Genomic DNA, 6,000 nt, shown 5'->3' with positions numbered 1-6,000 from the left:
TCCATTCCTGAATCAAGCAATCTTGAATCTAAAGTTGCTATGATTAGCACTGAAAAGACCACTGGACTATTAATTGTGTGACTTTGGGACAGTAACTTTCTGCACCTTAGTTTGTTTACATGTTATACATGAAGGTTGAAGTCTGATTCTGCTCTGTGACTATCATTCTAAACATCTGATGAAATCAAATTTCAATGTTTGGAATGGTAGTACAATAAATTTACTAAGAATAAATAATTCACTGCAAAAACACATTGATTTCCAAATGATGTAACTGACAGTTATATTACTGCAGAGGGCTGATAAATAACAAAAGAAATGAAAGATGCACATGGTGAGAACTGAAATTATCCTGACAAGTCTTCTACCTGTTTATCACTTAAAATCAATGACCATGCTGAATGCCTACAAATTACAAAATATAAAAGAAATCTTATAAATGCACATGTATAGGAGTCTAAGTTACTAAAAGTTTTAAAGCATAAGTTTAAACCAAACTAATCAAAGAAGTTGAGAGGAAAAATTGGCTTTCATCTTTAATCACTACTGTTTTGAGGTCCTATGTTTAATATAATTTTCTAAGTAGAGGCTTCAGAGAGAAGAGTTGTGAGGATACTTTCATATTTGTGTAGAAGGAAAAGTTTGCCATCCATTCTAGTATCCCTAGTGTTATACTGATGTGCACCTTGGATTTATTTTGTTCCTATTGTATAAACTCATACTTGACTTCAAAGAAAAGGAAAATCCAAAGTCCCTCTTTTCTAAGGGGACAGAAATCCTTTGTGTCAACTGTTTGACCCTTTGCTCTGTAAGGTCCTATTGGAAATCTTTTGTAACACAATGCAGGGGACTCTTCCATGTGTTGATGCTGTTTACACAGTGGGGTGGGCCTGACTGAAGAAAAAAAATCGCATATACGCATGAAAGATTATAGTCTTATTTCCGGAAAGCATGAAAGGCGATTGATACTTCCAAGAAGTCCCTGTTACTCAGGAAAATTATCAAATATTCTACTCAGAGATACTTGGAAAGACTGAAGGAAAGGAAGAACGAAGAAAGCAGAATCTAGACTTACGTGGGGAGAGATTTGTGGCAGAGGAAAAGTATTCTCTTTGAATCCGACAAGGGATTTGCCTGGGGGAATTTCCTGTCCAGCCTTTTATTACCAGGGTCTTTTGACGCCGGGCTCCCCATTGGGCAGTTCCCTGGGAGTGCAGTGGGGAATTCTTACACTTTCCCTCTAGGTCCCTGAAGGATCTCGTTTTCTCAGTGTCTCTTTCAGGTTGGCAGGAGCCTTGAGCCTGACACTTCCCTTTGATGGGACAGGCAAGCTCTGTGGGCGCGTAAACACGCTGTAACCAAGTTCTTTGCTGATTTTACAGTTTTGTGTGCTCCCGAGAAGAAGTGATCGTACTCAATTGTCTATTGCTGGCCTGCCCCCTAAGAGCCTGGGGGCTCCTTTCCCCTAACCCAGAACTAGCTGCACGGGGGGCGGGGAAGTGGGGGTGGGGAAGGAGTGGGAGGGCAGTGGTTTCCGCGAGCAGAGCGATGTTACTGAGTGAGTCCCTGAATGGGGAGCGCTGCTGTCCCCAAGCCGATTGGTACTTCTTGTCAGGAAGAAACGCCAAGAGGTGGGAGTGCCTGGGGAGGGAGGCAGGCGGTCCCTACCGCAGGCGCGGGGAGCTGCCTTTCCGCCCCTCCGCCTGCTTTCCAAGCCTGGACTCTTAGGAGTGGCTGAAGCTGCGGAGCGCTTTTGGAGCCTGTGAATGAACCCTCCTCCTCTCCCTCCTCCTTCTTCTCGCTGAGTCTCCTCCTCGGCTCTGACGGTACAGTGATATAATGATGATGGGTGTCACAACCCGCATTTGAACTTGCAGGCGAGCTGCCCCGAGCCTTTCTGGGGAAGAACTCCAGGCGTGCGGACGCAACAGCCGAGAACATTAGGTGTTGTGGACAGGAGCTGGGACCAAGATCTTCGGCCAGCCCCGCATCCTCCCGCATCTTCCAGCACCGTCCCGCACCCTCTGCATCCTTCCCCGGGCCACCACGCTTCCTATGTGACCCGCCTGGGCAACGCCGAACCCAGTCGCGCAGCGCTGCAGTGAATTTTCCCCCCAAACTGCAATAAGCCGCCTTCCAAGGTAATCACGTTTCTTTTGTTCCCCCCTTAAAAAACAAAAACAAAAAACTTATAGAAAAAAACCCGCGAGCTTAGAAAAAAGAAGCAATTGGTAGAAGGCTTTAATTAAGGCAAAGAGCTGTAAGGCGAAGTTAAGAAAATGTAGGCACTTAAAAAATGCAGGTAACTTTCAAAAGGGCTTTTGGGGAGAGGCATACAGAGGGACCTTGGTGTTGAAAAAGATTCAGACAAAAGAAACCCAGGGTGGGGTGGGGGTAAAATGACTAACGGAATTGGGGGAAGGGAGGGAATAAATTGTAAAGAAATCATAGAAAAGTGGTTGGTTCTTGAGCTGGAGAGAAGAGAGGGACCTTTGGCACTTTGATTTTTTTGTTGTTGTTCTTAACACGCTCGAAGCAAAAGTTTGAATGGGGACTACCAAGACTTGCCACAGACAAGTCCCCGAAGCCGCCTTGGTGCAGGCCACCTGGTTTCCCAGCCCCTGGTGTGTGGTCAGTGCCTGGTGTTCCTGGAAAGCCACTCCCGGGCAGCTCCTGACAGTGCGACCCGGCGCCCAAGCAGCCTGGGACCTTGCGCGGACCTGACCCCTTCAGACCGCAGGCAGTCTGGGAGGAGGTCCGGCCGGGGGAGGTGCAGGATCCCCGCCGTGTCTCTTTGACGACTTGGGGACTGTCACGGTTCTCTCCCGGCGCCCCTGGGTTCTTTTGTCCTGCACGCGGTGCGAAGGGGCCAGCAGGGAAGGAGCAGAGGATGGGGGGTGGGGTTGTTGGAGCCCCGCGGAGGTCTGGGAGGCCCCTGGGCGGGAAAAGCCTGTTCTGAATCGGCAGGGATGTGCAACAATTTTTCTCACCCTGAAGAGTGAAATAGGGTCTGTCGCTCCCATCTCAACAAGCAAACCGGCACCCAGAGCGCACTGCAGACAAAGGTGGCTCGGGGACCCGAATCAGGGGACTCTGGGTCAGTCCTCTCGCCCAGACTACAGGAGTCCTCCGTTTCCTTACATATTCCCCACCCTCTCCTAGTTCTCCGCTCTAGTTGAGCAACTTTACTGGCAGGTCTAGCGGCAGCGGCGCGCGCGTGTGCCGGGAGCCCCGGGGGACGTCCTCGGCTGGAGCGCCCCACCGTCCTGCAGAGGCGTAGGCGCTGTAGGGCGACATCCCTAGTGCTTGCAGACCTAGGGCATCCGGGTTGTTCTGGCCCGCGGTCTGTGTCACTGGGCGTGGAGCGGTCTGGGTGTTAGGCAGAGGAGAGCGGGGTAGAAAAATAGTGTCATAGCCTAAACTATTTGCTCTCCAATCCAACTGCGTCTCGGCAAGTCCTGCATGTCCCTGGGAGATGCTGTGGGAAGGGGGAGAAATCTACACGGCGCCTGGAGAGTTGTCCTGCCGCGGGCACACCCGCGGCAGAGTCTCTCTGGGTCGCGTTCCTCATCTTTGTGTCTCCCTCTGTCTCCATCTTCTCTGCCTCCCTTCCCCTTTCCCAGCCTCTGTTCTCTCTCTCTAGCTTCTGCGTCCCCTCCCCCACAGCTGACAAATGAATGGCTAGTGTGAAATCCCTGCCTTTCCCGTCCTCCAAGGCAGCAGGGGGGGAGGAGCGAGGGAGGCGGTGCGCTCCTTCGGATCTGCCCCCAGTTCAGCTCACAGGACTTGCAGAACCTAGATGTCTAGGAATTGGGAGTTTTGCGGCGGGTGTGGGCGCCCCCTGATGGAGAAGTCCCGCACGGGCGGAGAAAAACAAGCCCCCCAGACCAAGCGAGCATCTTTCACAACCTTGTGTTCAAGGATGGAAGGCCCTAGTTTTCCCTTAAGTCATTCATTTTGCACTCCACAATCTGCGGCGTACATCTAGGAGTTTGGAGGACCCTGTAAAAAGGTCTTGGTCTGTGCAAAGTGCAGAGATGCCTTCTCGCGAGTCGGCTGGAACGCACGCGGCGCCCTGGGTCCAGTTCGCCGCTTAGTGGACGAACGCACATGGCCGGGGTGGAGCCAGGTTTCGGAGGTCTAGACGCGCCACCCTGGGCGTCTTTAAGAAAGATAATACACACACCGTGCTCTCAAAACCCATGACCACTTGAACCCAACGCTAGGGCCCCGCCCCAGGATATTGCAAAAGAAGGGCTCCTAATCCAAAACTTAAACTTCCTCAACTTCAGGGCGCGCGTCGGACGGGAAAGTGGAGAGAAGGCGGGCAGTGGGAGGAAAAAAGAAAGGGAAGGAAGGGAAGTGGAAGGAAAGAGGACCGTGGAGGGGAGGAAAAGGAGAAAGGAACGGAGATGGGGCAGATGGCATTCAAACAGCCAGGAACGGACCGGAAGGGTTCGTTTCGGGGTTTGGGTCTGAATTTCGAGACTCGTTTTAGGATACTCTTTTCCCTTTCCCAGCGGCAACAAATGTGACTGCAGAGGCGTGCCGGGATGGAAGGGTGGGAAAGAACTAGACAAGCGGAGGTGGTCCAGCCCCGCCCAAAGGGGCTGGGTCTGGGGCCCGCCCCCACTCGCTCACCTCGCGCCAAGGGAGGACCCGCAACGGGCGCTCCCCGCAGCGGCTGGGTAAGCCAGCCGCCACGTGGGTTGGCGCTTCGGCTCCCAGCCGAGACGGGTGTGACTTCCTGGGCTCGGAGACTGCAGTACAGCCGCACAGGCGGCCGGCGCAGCCGAGGCCCCCACCCACCGAGGCCAATGGGGGGGGGGGGCGGGGCGGGGAAGGCAGGGCCCAGCTTAGCCGAGAGAGCCGAGTGGCCTCGCCCCCAGGATTCGGGGCCGGCTGCTTCTGGAGCTGACCCGAGTTCCATCCAGACAGCGCTGAACACTCTTATTAAAAGGCTATTTAAGTTTTATTTTATTTTATTTTATTTTTGCTTGCTTCTTGGGAGTGGTAGGAGGGGCATAGTGCTTTTGTTTTGAGGCAGGGGAGAGGTTAAAATTTACTCCAAGCAAACTTTTTGTCAGAAAAATGAGACTTTATACCGTATTCCATTTGTTGACTTTTTAAATACATTCAGGTCACTCTAAAGCCCATTCTTAGTCAATTAACAGATTAATTTCGTTCCAGACTGTCATAAAGAGTTCTCCTGGAATGGCAAATATTGCCATTCGACAAGACTAATAGAATTTCATGGGGGCAAACATGGAAGGGCTGCGAGTGTAACTGAGGTTCCTGTGCCTCAATGAGGAACCTTAGCGGGGACCTGGCGGGGACTGGAAGCTCAGCACCTATTTAGGGAGTGACTGAGCTGGAAACCTGGAGAAGCTTGGTGCAGACGAGACGGTGCTTCTTAGAGCTGCATTTTAAGTCTTCCCATTTTGCTGCATATTGGAAGAACTGGATTTTAAAGATCTTTTCCATCACTTCAGATTCTGTAGCTAACAGCCACGTCTTTTTCTTTTTGTCTGCTGAAAGCTGTGACCTAATTGTTTTAAGCACTTCTTGACAATTTTGCCAAACCCATCCTGAAAATATTCACGTAAAGTCCTAAAATAGGATGTTGTGAGTGTAATATAAAAATAGGAAGGTACCAATGGAAGCAACAATTAGTGTTCTGAGATAGAAGCGGTTCCCAGTTTGTAACTTGGAAATGTTAAGAGCAGTACATCAGGGAGAAGGTCTCCAAGAGTCTGACTTCTTGTTCTGAGCTCTGAGTAAAGAAAGAAATATGTTAGAATTGTATTGTCTGCCCGCAGTAATATTGTAAAGGGTTCCAATGGATTCCAATGTGATTGAGCAATTACTTCCTCCAGCATCAAGTCCACAGTCCTTAATCTTCTTGTGAGAAGATTAGGTAGGAAGCGGGATGAGATTCAAGACAATGATTTAGGATTTATGTCAGAATTCAAAGTTTTGATTCTTTTGGTAGATAAAAAC

General features: G+C 50.6%; 1 protein-coding gene across 3 annotated transcripts in view; it reads left to right on the top strand.

Moving 5' to 3' along the window:
• Positions 1-1,280: 1,280 nt before the first annotated feature.
• VCAN (versican) overlaps positions 1,281-6,000 on the top strand; it is a 111,207-nt gene continuing 106,487 nt past the window's right edge. For all 3 annotated transcript variants that reach the window (XM_001147684.8, XM_016953036.4, XM_517667.9), the window contains exon 1: positions 1,281-2,141. The gene's annotated coding sequence lies outside the window, so the exon portion shown is untranslated. The remainder of the gene's footprint in view (positions 2,142-6,000) is intronic.

The sequence above is a fragment of the Pan troglodytes genome, chromosome 4 (assembly GCF_028858775.2).
Source record: "Pan troglodytes isolate AG18354 chromosome 4, NHGRI_mPanTro3-v2.0_pri, whole genome shotgun sequence".
NCBI lineage: Eukaryota > Metazoa > Chordata > Mammalia > Primates > Hominidae > Pan > Pan troglodytes.
The sequence above is the reverse complement of the archived record's forward strand: the minus strand, read 5'-3'. Positions and strand labels throughout refer to the sequence as shown.